Genomic DNA, 15,667 nt, shown 5'->3' with positions numbered 1-15,667 from the left:
CCCTGATAATTGTTTGTATCTCTGAGGGATTGGTTGTAATCATTCCATTTTCACTCATGATTTTATCTATTTGGGTCATCTCCCTTTTCTTTTTGAGAAGCCTGGCTAGAGGTTTGTCAATTTTGTTTATTTTTTCAAAAAACCAACTCTTGGTTTCATTGATCTGCTCTACAGTTTTTTTAGATTCTATATTGTTTATTTCTGCTCTGATCTTTATTATTTCTCTTCTTCTGCTGGGTTTAGGCTGCCATTGCTCTTCTGCTTCTATTTCCTTTAGGTGTGCTGTTAGATTTTGTATTTGGGATTTTTCTTGTTTCTGGAGATAGGCCTGGAGAGCAATGTATTTTCCCCTCAGGACGGCCTTCGCTGCATCCCAAAGCATTTGGATTGTTGTATTTTCATTTTCGTTTGTTTCCATATATTTTTAAATTTCTTCTCTAATTGCCTGGTTGACCCACTCATTCTTTAGTAGGGTGTTCTTTAACCTCCATGCTTTTGGAGGTTTTCCAGACTTTTTCCTGTGGTTGATTTCAAGCTTCATAGCATTGTGGTCTGAGAGTATGCATGGTATAATTTCAATTCTTGTATACTTATGAAGGGCTGTTTTGTGACCCAGTATGTGATCTATCTTGGAGAATGTTCCATGTGCACTCGAGAAGAAAGTATATTCTGTTGCTTTGGGATGCAGAGTTCTAAATATATCTGTCAAGTCCATCTGGTCCAATGTATCATTCAGGGCCCTTGTTTCTTTATTTACCATGTGTCTAGATGATCTATCCATTTCTGTAAGTGGAGTGTTAAAGACCCTGCAATTACCACATTCTTATCAATAAGGTTGCTTATGTTTATGAGTAATTGTTTTATATATTTGGGGGCTCCGGTATTCGGCGCATAGACATTTATAATTGTTAGCTTTTCCTGATGGATAGACCCTGTGATTATTATATAATTCCCTTCTTCATCTCTTGTTACAGCCTTTAAGCTAAAGTCTAGTTTGTCTGATATAAGTATGGCTACTCCAGCTTTCTTTTGGCTTCCAGTAGCATGATAAATAGTTCTCCATCCCCTCACTCTCAATCTAAAGGTGTCCTCAGGTCTAAAATGAGTCTCTTGTAGACAGCAAATAGATGGGTCTTGTTTTTTTATCCATTCTGACACCCTATGTCTTTTGGTTGGCGCATTTAATTCATTTACATTCAGTGTTATTATAGAAAGATACGGGTTTAGAGTCATTGTGATGTCTGTATGTTTTATGCTTGTAGCGATGTCTCTGGTACTTTGTCTCACAGGATCCCCCTTAGGATCTCTTGTAGGGCTGGTTTAGTGGTGACGAATTCCTTCAGTTTTTGTTTGTTTGGGAAAACCTTTATCTCTCCTTCTATTCTAAATGACAGACTTGCTGGATAAAGGATTCTCGCCTGCATATTTTTTTTCTGTTCAGCACATTGAAGATCTCCTGCCAATCCTTTCTGGCCTGCCAAGTTTCAAAAGAGAGATCAGTCAGGAGTCTTATAGGTCTCCCTTTATATGTTAAGGCACGTTTATCCCTTGCTGCTTTCAGAATTTTCTCTTTATCCTTGTATTTTGCCAGTTTCACTATGATATGTTGTGCAGAAGATCAATTCAAGTTACGTCTGAAGGGAGTTCTCTGTGCCTCTTGGATTTCAATGCCTTTTTCCTTCCCCAGTTCAGGGAATTTCTCAGCTATTATTTCTTCAAGTACCCCTTCAGCATGTTTCCCTCTCTCTTCCTCCTCTGGGATACCAATTATGCGTATATTATTTCTTTTTAGTGTATCACTTAGTTCTCTAATTTTCCCCTCATCCTCCTGGATTTTTTTATCTCTCTTTTTCTCAGCTTCCTCTTTTTCCATAATTTTATCTTCTAGTTCACCTATTCTCTCCTCTGCCTCTTCAAGCCGAGCCGTGGTCATTTCCATTTTATTTTGCATTTCGTTTAAAGCGTTTTTCAGCTCCTCCTGACTGTTCCTTAGTCCCTTGATCTCTGTAGCAATAGATTCTCTGCTGTCCTCTATACTGTTTTCAAGCCCAGCGATTAATTTTATGACTATTATTCTAAATTCACTTTCTGTTATATTATTTAAATCCTTTTTGATCAGTTCATTAGCTGTTGTTATTTCCTGGAGATTTTTTTGAGGGGAATTCTTCAGTTTTGTCATTTTGGATAGTCCCTGGAGTGGTGCGGACCTGCAGGGCACTTCCCCTGTGCTGTGGTGTATAACTTGCGTTGGTGGGCGGGGCCTCGGTCAGACCTGCTGTCTGCCCCCAGCCCACCTCTGGGGCCACAGTCAGACTGGTGTGTTCCTTCTCTTCCCCTCTCCTAGGGGCGGGATTCACTGTGGGGTGGCGTGTCCCGTCTGGGCTACTTGCACACTGCCAGGCTTGTGGTGCTGGGGATCTGGCGTATCAGCTGGGGTGGGTAGGCAAGGTGCACGGGGGCTGGAGGGGCAGGCTTAGCTCGCTTCTCCTTAGGTGGTCCACTTCAGGAGGGGCCCTGTGGCAGCGGGAGGGAGTCAGATCCGCTGCCGGAGGTTTGGCTCCGCAGAAGCACAGAGTTGGGTGTTTGTGCAGAGCGAGCAAGTTCCCTGGCAGGAACTGGTTCCCTTTGGGATTTTGGCTGGGGGATGGGCGGGGGAGATGGCGCTGATGAGCGCCTTTGTTCCCCGCCAAGCTGAGCTCTGCCGTCAGGGGGCTCAGCAGCTCTCCCTCCCTTTGTCCTCCAGCCTTCCCGCTTTCCGAGCAGAGCTGTTAACTTATGACCTCCCAGACGCTAAGTCGCGCTTGCTGTCGGAACACAGTCCGTCCGGCCCCTCTGCTTTTGGCAGCCAGACTCGGGGGCTCTGCTTGGCCGGCGAGCCGCCCCTCCGCCCCGGCTCCCTCCCGCCAGTCCGTGGAGCGTGCACCGCCTCGCCGCCCTTCCTACCCTCTTCCGTGGGCCTCTCGTCTGCGCTTGGCTCTGGAGACTCCGTTCTGCTAATCCTCTGGCGGTTTTCTGGGTTCTTTAGGCAGGTGTAGGTGGAATCTAAGTGATCAGCAGGACGCGCGGTGAGCCCAGCGTCCTCCTACGCCGCCATCTTCCCTCCCTCCCCATCTAGGATTTCTTAAAATCAATTTCATTCTTCAACGTTTTAAAGTTTATTAATTTTTTGAGAGAGATAGAGAGAGAGCATGAGCAGTGGAGGGTTAGAGAAAGAGAGAGGAAGACAGAAGATCTCAAGTGGGCTCCATGCGGTCAGTGCAGGGCCGGATGCGGGGCTTAAACCCAGGAACCATGAGATCATGACCTGAGCTAAAATCGAGTTGGACACTTAACCGACAGAGCTTCCTGGGCGCCCCCTTAAACGTTTATATAGGGGCCTTCAGTGTGTTCAGTCACATATGCCATCCAGATGGTCTCAACAACGCATTACTCCCTTGAGGCTGCCTCCTTGAAAACAGCTCCCGCTGTGGGACAAGTGGACAGAGTGTATATTCCAAGGACGGTGGGTGGGGGCCTCAGAGCCTCTGATTGCCCAGGTCCAGCTAGATGGTCAATGGGTAGCTACATCCTCTTGACGACCACCTCTAGTCAGCCAGTTAGCTAGCCATTATATTAAGTAGTTATATCTTTTTCTTTTTAGAGTTTACATCCTTCAGAGGGAAAATTTTTCTCAATGTCAAAGTGAAGCATTTTCCTGTAAGAGAATTTGCTTTATCATCTTTTACATATCATATCATTTCCTTCTCTTGAAGTTTCATAAAGTGTCATTTTCTTTATCTTTTCTTGTTGTTATTGTCCATTTCCTTACCGGTTTTGGTTGGTTTCAAGTAGAAGAATGGGGCAAAATGGCTTTATACTACTTGATTAAAAAAATTAAGTTCATTTATTTATTTTGAGTGAGAGAGAGAGAGGGAGAGAGACAGAGCTGAGGAGGGACAGCGAAAGAGGGAGAATCTCAAACAGGCTCCACAGTTAGCACAGAGCCTGATTCAGGGCATGAACCCACAAACCCTGAGGTCATGAACTGAGCTGGAATCAAGAATCAGATGCTTAACTAACTGAACCACGCACGTGCCCCTATTCTACCTTCTTTAAGCAAAGTGTATGATAATTTAAATCCTACATTCAAATTATTACGGATTGTGAAATATTTTTGCTTTAATTTACACGTTGCTCAAAAATGCTTACAGAATATGTCTTCTCTGCAACTCTCTGACATCAGGACTTCATAGGATATAGACCATTGTAAGACCATGTCCTTGACTCTAAAAGTCAGATGACAGTGGAGACGAGCTACTGGGGAAATGCTATAGCAGTTTCAGAGGTGGGAGATCATAACCCTTTTAGGGGATCATAGAAGGTTTTTGAGAGAAAGTGGTGACTGAGGTCATCCAACCTATGTGTTTTAGTTTCTCAATGCTGTCCTGACAAATTACCACAAGTTCAGCGGCTAAAACAACACAATGTTGTATACACAATGTATTGATTTAATGCTCTGCAGGCTAAGGAGTCCTACATGGGTCTCACCAGACTACAATCAGGTGTTGGCAGGATTGCATTGCTTCCTGGAATCTCTAGAGGAAAATGTTCCCGCTTTCTCCAGCTATTAAACCTTGCCCACATTTCTTAGCTGATGGCCCCTTCCTTCATCTTCAAAACCCGCAAAGTTGCATATCTGCCCATGTTCCGTACTTACATCTCCTGAGAAGGGCTCACAGATAATCTCCTCATTCCAAGGTCCTTAAGTTAATAACATGGGTAAAGTCACTTTTTACCACGCAAGGTGACATGATCACCGGTCCCTGGGGTTAAGAGGTGGACATCACTGGAGACCATTATTCTGCCTATGCCACTATTCCCTCAATGTGATATTTTCTTCTCTCCTTCATGAAGCTTTATTCCAGTCAAGTTGAATGTTCCTGCCTCCCTGCCTCTGTTCATCTCCTTAGTTCTACCTGAAATGTCTTTCCTCTCAATTTCAGGTCATCTCAAACTTGTCCACCTTTCCAAACCAATCTGCCCATGAAATATTTCCCAACCATTTTCGTGCACAATGACATCTCCTTCTTTGAAAAGTCTGTGCTTTGATTTACCTTGAACTCAGCCAGGGGTACTATGAACTTAAAGAAATGAGTATCCCGCATATTGATTAACAGCAAGTTTTGAAATACACTAGCAAGACTTCAGAATGAACCTGATCTGTGGGAACATAAACTCATTGTCCCAGTACCCCAGAGAGAGTGGTCTTTGGTTTAGTCCAGCTCTTCAGGTCACTAAATAACTGAGGTTTTGATCCTGATTTTAAGCCGGATCTTCTTCTCTGATACTTCAACGTCCAGGTAAATTCTCGGGTCACCGAATGTAGAAATGCAAAGGTCATAGAAATTGTCCCCCTTATGGGGGAGGCGGAGTCTTATTCTTGTTTGCGTGCTGAGCAATGGAAGGATGGAAGCACGTTCCCCTCACGAAACGCCCTCCCCTGGTGGGTCCACAAATGTCCACAACCACTGCCTGCCATTGCACGTAGATTTTGAACTGCTAGGCATGAAACGAAAGCAGTGTTTTTCCAACCACTTCAGCTCTCAGTGAAGAAGGGAGCTTTCTCTGAAATGCTGCGGCATATGTCGTCTTGGATTTATCAAACACTGCTTTGAAAAGTGGGCTTTCTTTTTATGCCCAGGCACTATTTCCCGCGATTGATTTTAGTGCTGCCATTAATAAGCAATTGCCCTGTGGAAAATGCATTCCACAGATAATTCTCAAGTAATGATAAACTCAGGGGGCACAAACATTATATTAACTATTGTTTTGTCACTGTAGCATTTCAGGGTTCACATCTTAATCACTCTATCTTCAAAGTGTGAATATTTTTTTTAATGTAGGAAATTATTTTACCTCGTAACAAACATATGAATCTGGACTCTTTCTTACGGATAATCCCACACCTTGTGTTTCTTACTGTCATTTTAAACAGCTTGATGTGTTTTTACTCAGTTGATGAGTCAGAAAAATACTTAAAAATTTTGTAACAATAAAAATGGTAAGCATTTCACACATTGTGTTAATAAAATAGAGATCACCTGTCAGAATTTATGCATTAAATAGGTTTATAAACATTACAGGGAATTAGGGGAAATAATTTTATTTCAATGAACAAAATACATTCGTATATTCATGGAAATGTATGGTAACATTGCCGCTAATTATCGAGTCAGTTGAGACTAGAGTGGATACTTAGTTTTCTTTTGATTTCCATGGAAAGTTCCTATACAATATTTGATAGATTAATTAATCTCAAAGGAAGGGCATCTCAGTGCCTCCCAAACCATTATATTTCTGTTTTGAATTATATGATATGATTATATGAATTACATGATCTGGAAATTTCTTCGCTTCATTTAACCCCAAACATGAATCCTCTGTTCCTATTTCTTTCTGCCATTTCTGTATTCATGATGGTTAAAGAGTAAATGTATCCAATCTCTCATTTGCAGGCCTGTCCTTTATAAATATAAAAATGACTATTATGAGTTTCCATAGAACTACCCCTTGTAAAGAATGCTACTGACATTTGTTGACATTTCTCTTTGTAAGCCTTTTATAAGGGGAAGAGATTAACATACACAGATATGAATGTTGTCTTCATTTCATCTGAATGGCACTATCCTCTGCATCAAAACAGGAACTGAAAGGGCTTTATTTCTGTTCTGTTTAGCCGGTCCCAAATGTCTATTATCAGGGTCTGAATTTTTCATCATTTCTTACAATCTCACTGGTTACGGTATTCCTAGGTAGGCATTGTTATTCTATCATGTGATAAAGATGAAATACAGATACTGTTCTCGTTTCAAATACAATTTTAGAACCTATGGGAAATTTAGATTTGATAACTTAGACTGCTCTTTGGATGGCAGAGGGTGCCGAATCCAAAAAGATCAAGTATAAATCGGGCAAGTTTGCACGGTGTCCCAACGGACAGGAACTATTCCTCAGGAATACCGTTGCCAGTCCGGTGCTGTTTTCCTAACTGCCTCCTTTACAGATTAAAAAACACTTGTAATACATTGAAGAAGCTATGATGAATATGGGGCGCCTGGGTGGCTCAGTCAGCTGAGCGACTGACTTCAGCTCAGGTCACGATCTTATGGTTTGTGGTTTCAAGCGCGTGTCAGGCTCTGTGCGGAAGCAGGAGCCTGCTTCAGGTTGTCTGTTCCCCATCTATCTCTCCTCCTCCCCTTTTTGTGTTCTGTCTCTCTCTCTCAAAATAAATAAAGATTAAAAAATTTTTAAAAGAAGGAATTTTGTGTATGCTAATTAACATTGTAAAAATAAAATGTACTTTTAAATTTCTTACACAGGTTACAACTGACCAGTCAATCACTATGTATGTTTGTTAGCCCCTCGTCCTTTTAGGTATTGTTCCTCTTCCATTGCCCCCAAGATGCCGTGTGATATCTTTGCAGAGAAAAAAGTCAGCTCTCTCAGGGTGGTACCACACAGATGTGGTTCTCTGGTTTCTTTGTGGTATCTGAATGTTTCTTCCTGACGTCCATGGCACATGACTGGTATTTGGCCATCGGTAAGCCCTTGTTGCATGCCCTCATTATGTCCCAGAGGGTCTCTGTGCAGCTGGTTGTAGGGCCTTATGGCATGGCTCTTCTAAGGAGCATGACCTATATGACATTGACTTTTTGCTTACCCTTGTGTGGTCCAAATATCATCAATCATTTTTTCTGTGATATTTCCCTTCTGCTTTCTCTTACACGTGCAGACACTTCCGTGACACAACTTACATTTTTCTTTTTGGCTGGATCTACAGGAATCCTCAGTGGCCTGATCATGATGGTCTCCCATGTTTGCATCCTGGTGGCGATCTGGAAGATCCAGACTGCTCATGGGAGGCAGAACGCTTTGTCCACCTGCTCCTCTCACCTGGCAGTTGTCTCCATCCTGTATGGGACTCTTTTCTTTATCTCTGTTCGACCTGGCTCAAGTCCCTCCCTGGATATCAATAAAGTGATTTCTCTGTTATATACTGTGGTGATGCCCAGGTTGAACCCCCTCGTCTACAGCTTGGGGAATAAGGAGGTAAGATATACATTTGGGACGAAGTTTGAAAGGAAAACTTCTCCAGCAGTTTTGGTAATTAGAACTCTGTTGTGTTGTACCTTAGACGTTGGTTTATAACATGTAAAAGAACACTGGGCTGAGAACTAGAAGTTCCCTTTATTCCTGAGTACTTACCAGGTTGCTTATAGACTACGTATATTTTTTTCATCAGTCTTCTCCATTCCCCTTCCATAAAGTGAAGGGGAATACAAAATAATTTACAGATATATTAAAGGTACAAATGTACTATATGCCAACAGAAAGTACAGAGGAGCATTTATATAGTCTCATATGTGGGAGGACATTTATTCCAGATTAGAAGAGCAAATGTTGTAAGAGAAAGGTCAACAGTGTTCATTAATAAAGGTTCATACACTTTGTTCTGTTGAACAATGGAAAGTGAGAGGGCTTTTGCAAAATAGGTGACTTACAATAAGGTAATGTCCCGATGAGAAAGTCCTGAACCCAAAGGTACATGTGTGTGACACACAGTAGAGACATGGACCAATAAATGGCTGGATGAGCAATGGGTACAGCAGGAAATGGGAATGGCCAAAAATATAAATATACTAAAAATTGCTGAACTTCACAATGGCTGGGAAAAATGAAATCACAATGACAAGACAGTGTTTCTTTTTCATTTGTCACGTTAGCAGACATCACAACGATTTGTGCAATGCTGGTAAGGTTGCCCATGAATGTTGACCACGACATTACACTTAGCGACAGTGGCTAAGTATAGAACAGCTACATTTTCAGAAAGTAATTTGATGATTTCTGTTAAAATTCACATACTCGTTGACCTGGCTCTCTTACATTTGGAAATCTGTGCTGTCACAATATCTACACCAGACATAAATGCTGCAACATCATTTGTGGGGGGGGGGTGGGGAGGGGAAGGAAACAACCTCAATTTGTATCATCAGGAGAAACATACATTCTCTGCTTGAAGTGTTGGGTGGCTAATTATTAAAAAAAGTAAATTAAATATTAATGTTTTGGTTCGGAGGAAACGTCCTGATACAATCATTGATAGATAAGAAAAAAAATCAAGTCAGTGTTCTTAATCTGTAGAACCGATCACAGTTTGTGTGGGTTTGCAACTTCCTGGGGAGCTTCCGCTGAAATCCGCAACTGGTCCCCATCACCAAAGGCAGGGAGAGACCAAAAAGAGAAGCAGGCCACTCCGGAATGCTAGGGAGCAGGTTGACCAGACAAGAGAACTTACTTGCGAGGTTGTCCTGGGCGCAGCAGTAAGACCATAGCCCTTCTGCCTCCTGCCCAATCTTGAAAGATTAGATAGAGGCAGTCACACATGCCGTCCAGAGTGTCCAAGAACACATCACTGTCTCAAGGCTGTGTCCTTGGGGCAGCTTTTGGGAGCCGAGAAGGCAGGCAGAATGCACGTTCCAAGGACAGGGTCTGGGAGAGGAGCCTCCAGTTGCCAGGGTCCAGATCACAGATCAACCAGAGGTCAGATCTTCTCGTTGACCAACCCCCCAACATGTAAACAAAGGTGAACAAGGTGGGGGTAAAACCTACCTCATGTGTAAAAGACATTGGTGTGTGCCTATGGACATGATCATAGAGAGAATTGTGCAAAGTCACTGGCCACGCTGTTAACGTTGGTTACTTTAGTAACATGACATTGAAAGGAGCCACAGAGAGTGGGGGTGCTTCATGCTTGTCTGAGTGGTCAGACTTGTTTTGCAACAAATATGCTCAATTTCATAACTAAAATTTACTCTTGAAAAGCTGCCATCTGTGTCAAAACTGAATGAATGAATAAGTGAATGAATGAAAATAGCCATAAGTAAAAAGATTTAGGCAGATGGACTCAATGACTTCTGGTGAAGCTATTTCTCCATCCTAACACTCTCTGGTTTAATGAAACACTGTTACCTACTGGTGACTGAAATCTTTGTCAAATCTAAGTAAAAGCGAGAGATTCTTAGCAACTCTCTGCTCCCATCTCACTTTTTCCCTCTGAGGACCTGTGTCTCCCCTCATCCCTCCCCCTTCACCCCAGAATCTGTCATTTTTATACAAGGTGGTATGTTTTCTCCTTATTAAACACTTTGAAATGATAAAAAAAATGCTGAATTCAAAATGACACAATGCAAATGATGCAATTTGAAAAGTAAACTACTAAGTGAATTAATTATTAATATTCAGGTAAATTTTATAGTTTTTGTAGCACAGCATTTCATACAAAGAATGTATGCTTCTGCTAGTGATACCCCTTCAGCTGGTTTCCTTTTATTCTCCCTACAAACGATGTTGCCACATGTGTATCTGAGATTTATATTTCTGTAGCACAGATTTCCAAATGTAAGAGAGCTAGGTCCCAGATTATGAATGAGTAACTTTGTCAGTTGTTGGGGGCGCCGGGGTGGCTGGGTCGGTTGAGCGTCCGACTTCGGCTCAGGTCATGATCTCACAGCTCGTGAGATGGAGCCCCGCGTCAGGCTCTGTGCTGACAGCTCGGAGCCTGGAGCCTGCTTCAGATTCTGTGCCTCCCTCTCTCTGCCCCAACCCACTCACATTCTGTCTCTGTCCCTCTCAAAAATAAATAAACATCATTAAAAAAAATATAATTTGTTAGTTGCCAGTTTTGTGACATTTCCCAGCACCATTTTACTAAGACTTGATAAAACTTGGGCTTAGGTGAGCCAAAGGGAAATGTATTTTCATCGAGAAAGATCAACACTTTCTTCCCGGTCACACTTTGCCTTAAAATGACTCTATCCTGCGTCTTCATTATATGACAGGCGTCAGATCTGTCACCTATTGAGATATGCATTGCCTAGTAGGAGAGCTGAAGTGTTTTCTTTGGTCCTAATTGCTTGGTAAACATTCGTGATGCAGGTGCTATTGAACGGGGATTGGGAGGAGAACAGCAGGAGGCAAGTGATAATTATAAATTTCCTGAATTGCTGTAAGGTCCTTGTCTAAGTGTATGCAAATATATTCAAACCAACTGTCTTCCTCTAGCTCTGGTTATTGCTGTTCTGATCTGCTCATGTATTCTGCCTACAATTCTCTTCCTGCCATATTCACATGGATTAACTACTTGCTTTTCATATACTGTTTCAGTGTTACCTCCACTGGGGACTCACCCTAAGGGATGATTAGAGACAGTGTCAGTTAGAGCCCGTGTATTGTCCTCTTACAGCACCATCTTCTTTTCCCTTAGACTTTATAGCTGTAACACAGTGCATCTTAAAATACATTTTTGTTTTGTTTTTATTAGTAGGAAATGTTCCCGACTGATTCTTCCTAGAGGGCAGGGACAGAAATTCAAGTGCAGGTGCATTTTGCCGTTCATTTGTTTGTTCACCCCGGAAGTCGTTAAGTGGTTCTGCCTATTTTGTAAAAATCGCCAGTTAGTCCCAGTATCAGAGGGAAATTGCCTGTCAGTTAAGGCCTCCACTCACTGAAGTCTCCCGATTTGTAAATTTGGCGCCCAGTAGAAGGCCACTGACTTTTAGGAGGTGCGGTTTCTGAGAGATCAACTGTGATTCTTTGTTCCTCTGTAGGTGATGTGTCTTTCTGATTCTGCCTTCTTTGAAGACTGTTTTCTTTATTTCTGATTTTCTGTACTTTAAAAACTGTATGCCTAGGGGTGGTCTTTGCTGGCATTTATTCTGCTTAGTGTTCTTTATGTTGTCATGCGGGGTGGGAACTCGGGGATGGTCACCCTGATGTGGATGGATTCCTGACTCCAGAAACCCATGTAGTTTTTCCTTGAAACGTTGTCCATTGTGGGTGTATGCTCCTCTTCTTCCGCTGCTCCGTCGATGTGGTGTGATCCCTTTCGGGAGAGAAAAGTCATCTCCTTTGTGAGCTGTGCTGTACTGATGTGGTTTTTGGTCAGCTTGTAGTGACTAGCCTGTTTCCTCATGGCCGCCAAGCATGTGACCGGTACACAGCCATCTGCAAACCCTCGCCGCGTACAGTCATCATGTGCCAAAGGGCCCGTGTGCAGCTGGTGGCGGGGCCCTGTGCCACGGGTCCTCAAAGTGCCATTGTCCATGAGACCTTCACTTTTGCCTAGGCTTCTGTGGTTCAAATGTGGTCAACCACCTTTTCTGTGACATTCCCCCTTTTCCCTCCCTGGCATGTGCTGCTACCCAGAAGAGTAAGTTGGTTCTTTCCATTATGGCTGGATTCATAGGAATCCTGTGTGCCCTCATCATCCGGGCCTCCTTAATTTTTATCCTTCAAACCTTCTGAATATCCAATCTGCTAAATGCAGGCAGCAAGTTTTCCCTACCTGCTCCTCGTGCTTGGCTGCTCTGGCCATCACGCATGGGACACTTTTCTTCCTTTGCATACTTCCTCGTTCAAGTTCATCTCTGTACGCTAATAAATTCGATTTTGCATTCTATTCCACATGGATGCCCATGTGGAGTCTGCTCCTTTACTGCCTGAGGAAGACGGAAGTAAAAGGGGCATTTAGAGGGACATTTGTTAGGAAGAATTTTCTTCTGGGGAGGGAATTCGGACGGTGCTTTTACCAATGTTCAGGTGGAATTGCAAAACGTGTACTAAGAAAGAGGTGGACTAGACTTAAGGAGTTGTCAGTTTGAACATTGACTCTTCCCATTAGAAAGAGGATTAAAAGTCAACGTGCAGTGTTGGGTTCGTTTCCCGTGTACAACCTAGTAATGCGACAGTCTTCAATTTGCGTGTGCCTGGATATTAATTGGTAGTTACACTTTAATCATTCTTATTTCAGAGTGTACAGAATCATGACATGCTGGAGTTCTCTTTCAGATCGAAATAATTTTTAGACTAAAACTGTGCCATTTAAAATAAATTTCTCTGGCATTTCGAAAAGAAAAAAGGATTAAAAGAGGATAAATTCTATACCATTTCTGGTTCTCAACGTCTTACTTTGTAAACTGAGGGTAATAGACTCAATGTCATTTATATTACTTTTTTATCTAAAGTTCTGCGATTGTACACAATATGTCCAACTCCTATGAATGCCATCTTTTTATACACTGGGAAGAAAAGAAAAAAAGAATTTCCTGGCAATGATACCACCCATTTTTCAGTTTTCCTTTCTAGGGACTTGTTCTCCATTTCCATTCCTTGATTCAATATATCAAATGCGAGAATTTACAACTCAGTATCTTATAGTCTCACACATCTTTGTTAAAAATAACTGAGCGCAAAAAAGTGTAATGAAACTATAACCCTTTAACAACAATACATTGAGGCCTTAGGTGGAAAATTGCAAGGAGGCCAATGTCATGTGTGGCTTGTACACAGATTAATCGATGATACATATAAGAGCACCTAACACATAGGAAGTTCTCAAGAAAACATGTTAAGTGAGCGAGTGAACAAAACAAATATAAGGCACATAGTTACTTTAAGTCCTAATTGTCATCTTTCTTAACAACCTGGACCCAGGTGTGGTTTAAGGTCATACGTCTTTCCACATCAACTTCATCTCATTCTTTTTCTGCTCATTGATGTCTTACCTCTTTTAAATTTTTTCCAGCTTTATTGAGGCATATTGACAAATATAATTGTAAGATATTTAAATTGCAAATAATGTAGTAAGGAAGGTTTGATATACGTGTACCCTGTGACGGGATTCTCCCCATCGAGTTAAATCGCACATCCCTCACCTCACATAGTTGCCTTCTGGGGGTGGCGAGAACCTTTCAGTTCTACTCTCTTGGCACATTTCACTTCATACAATACAGTGTTGTCAACCACAGTCACCATGTTTTCCATTAGATCCTCAGGCCTTATTCATGTTACAAGGGAAAGTGTATGCCTTTGAAGTCTTTTGCACCCAAGCTGTCGGAGGACCCTCATCACTCCTCTGGGAAGGATCACCCGCCAGGATTACTCTGCGTGCAAGTGCTTCTAGGTTACGGTCGAGTGTATTCCTGACGACTTTTATTTCCACTGCTCTAGCTGCCGTGGTACTAGCAGCCTACTCTGCTCTTACATGGGATTTTGGAACTAAAGTTGTCTGTCCTTTCTTCCACTCTTCAAAGGCCAGCCATGGCCATTCGTCTCCTCAAGCAACATTTGTTCTTTTCTCCTTTCTTTTGTTCCCTTTTCTCTGCCTCTTTTCCCTCTGTTCCCATCCTTTCCCTTTCTGATCTTTCTCATGAGATTGGTGTATGAGAGATGATGTAGATTGCCCTTGATTTTCTTTGTTTTTTTTTTTTTTTTTGCCCTTGACTTTTGAGGAACTATCTCACTTCTAAACTGAGTCCTCCACAAATAGCCCAAATCATTGGCTCTATTTTTCTTTTTAATGTTACAGTATCTTGCATCTTCCTATGAGGAAACTCTTTTGTTTTTTCTTTTTTGAAGTTTTCTCTGAGACCTCAGATCAATTTCTTGGTTATTCGGAATGATTTGATATTTATCTCCCTGTGTTTGAAGGATAAGGCAAGCCTAGGGTCTTGCTAGTACTCCGCCATCTTATTCCCCCCCCACCCGCCCGTTTTTTGTTGTTGTTTTTTGTCCTTTGATGTCCTGAAAATAGCAAGTTTTCTCACTAAATGATCCATGATTAGACTTAACTCTCTCATGTGTTTCATGAGACCCTTCTTCTTTGAGGCTGGCACTCTTCTCAGAAAAATCACTTGCATACTATGGCTATTTGCATTAGTGCCTCTGGATTTGTAGGCTGGCTAAATCTAGGAAGGACCGGAAAATACTTTTAACGAGTTTTAAACTCAGTCTTTTGCTTTCTGCCACATCAGGGTCACACTTATGGGTTGTTTCTTCTGATGGTTCATGGAATGATAATAAATGTACAATGTCAAATTTATTTATAGACTCTTAAGTGTATAAAGAAAAATAATGGGTGTTCAGGGAAGAGGAGTGGGCCTATTTTAGATGTCATAACAGGAGGACCTGTGATGCAATGTTTATCTAATGCAGCAATTTGACTAGGCCACAAACAAGCTCATGTGATTGTTGATGAAGTTAGTTGTCCTGTTTCTTAGGAGGTTGATCATATTTTCAGAAGAGGTTTTGTGAATGCTGACACGAGGACTGACACATTCAACATACATGGAGCCCCAAATATTTTCATGGCTGTGATGTTGAGGATTTAATCACATCAACGGTTTTGTGTTTTTTTTTTTTCCTTTTAACTGATTTGCTCACTGATGTATCCAAAGCACCTGGAACATGCTTGCTACATCATGGGTAATCAGTAAATGTTGATGAATTGAATGAATACATACAAGGGTTTCCTATGGAGTCAAAATATAATCCAGCATTTTCCTCTTAACCCCTTATTCAATCTGCTTCCACCTCTGTCCCCTTCATTGCTGTGACAACAGGGGAAATAAGAGGGGAAGTTCTGGGTCAACCTCCAAGATTATCTGGTCTATCATCAATATGTTGTGATGTATACATTTAAATGGTCATTTAACCTCAGAAATCTCTGGTATTCTCAGAGTTCTCAGCTGTCATACTGTGCTGTCTATGGCTTCATGAATTCTACACCTCATAATTCAGATATATTAAATTCTGTTAACTTTACATAGCCGAAGCAAGAAATATCAAA

General features: G+C 41.9%; 1 pseudogene; it reads left to right on the top strand.

The window, feature by feature from the left end:
- The first annotated feature begins 3,409 nt into the window (after positions 1-3,409).
- On the top strand, positions 3,410-9,374 carry LOC122201334 (annotated as a pseudogene).
- Positions 9,375-15,667: the final 6,293 nt, after the last annotated feature.

Source organism: Panthera leo, chromosome D1 (assembly GCF_018350215.1).
Source record: "Panthera leo isolate Ple1 chromosome D1, P.leo_Ple1_pat1.1, whole genome shotgun sequence".
Taxonomy (NCBI): Eukaryota; Metazoa; Chordata; class Mammalia; order Carnivora; family Felidae; genus Panthera; species Panthera leo.
The sequence above is the reverse complement of the archived record's forward strand: the minus strand, read 5'-3'. Positions and strand labels throughout refer to the sequence as shown.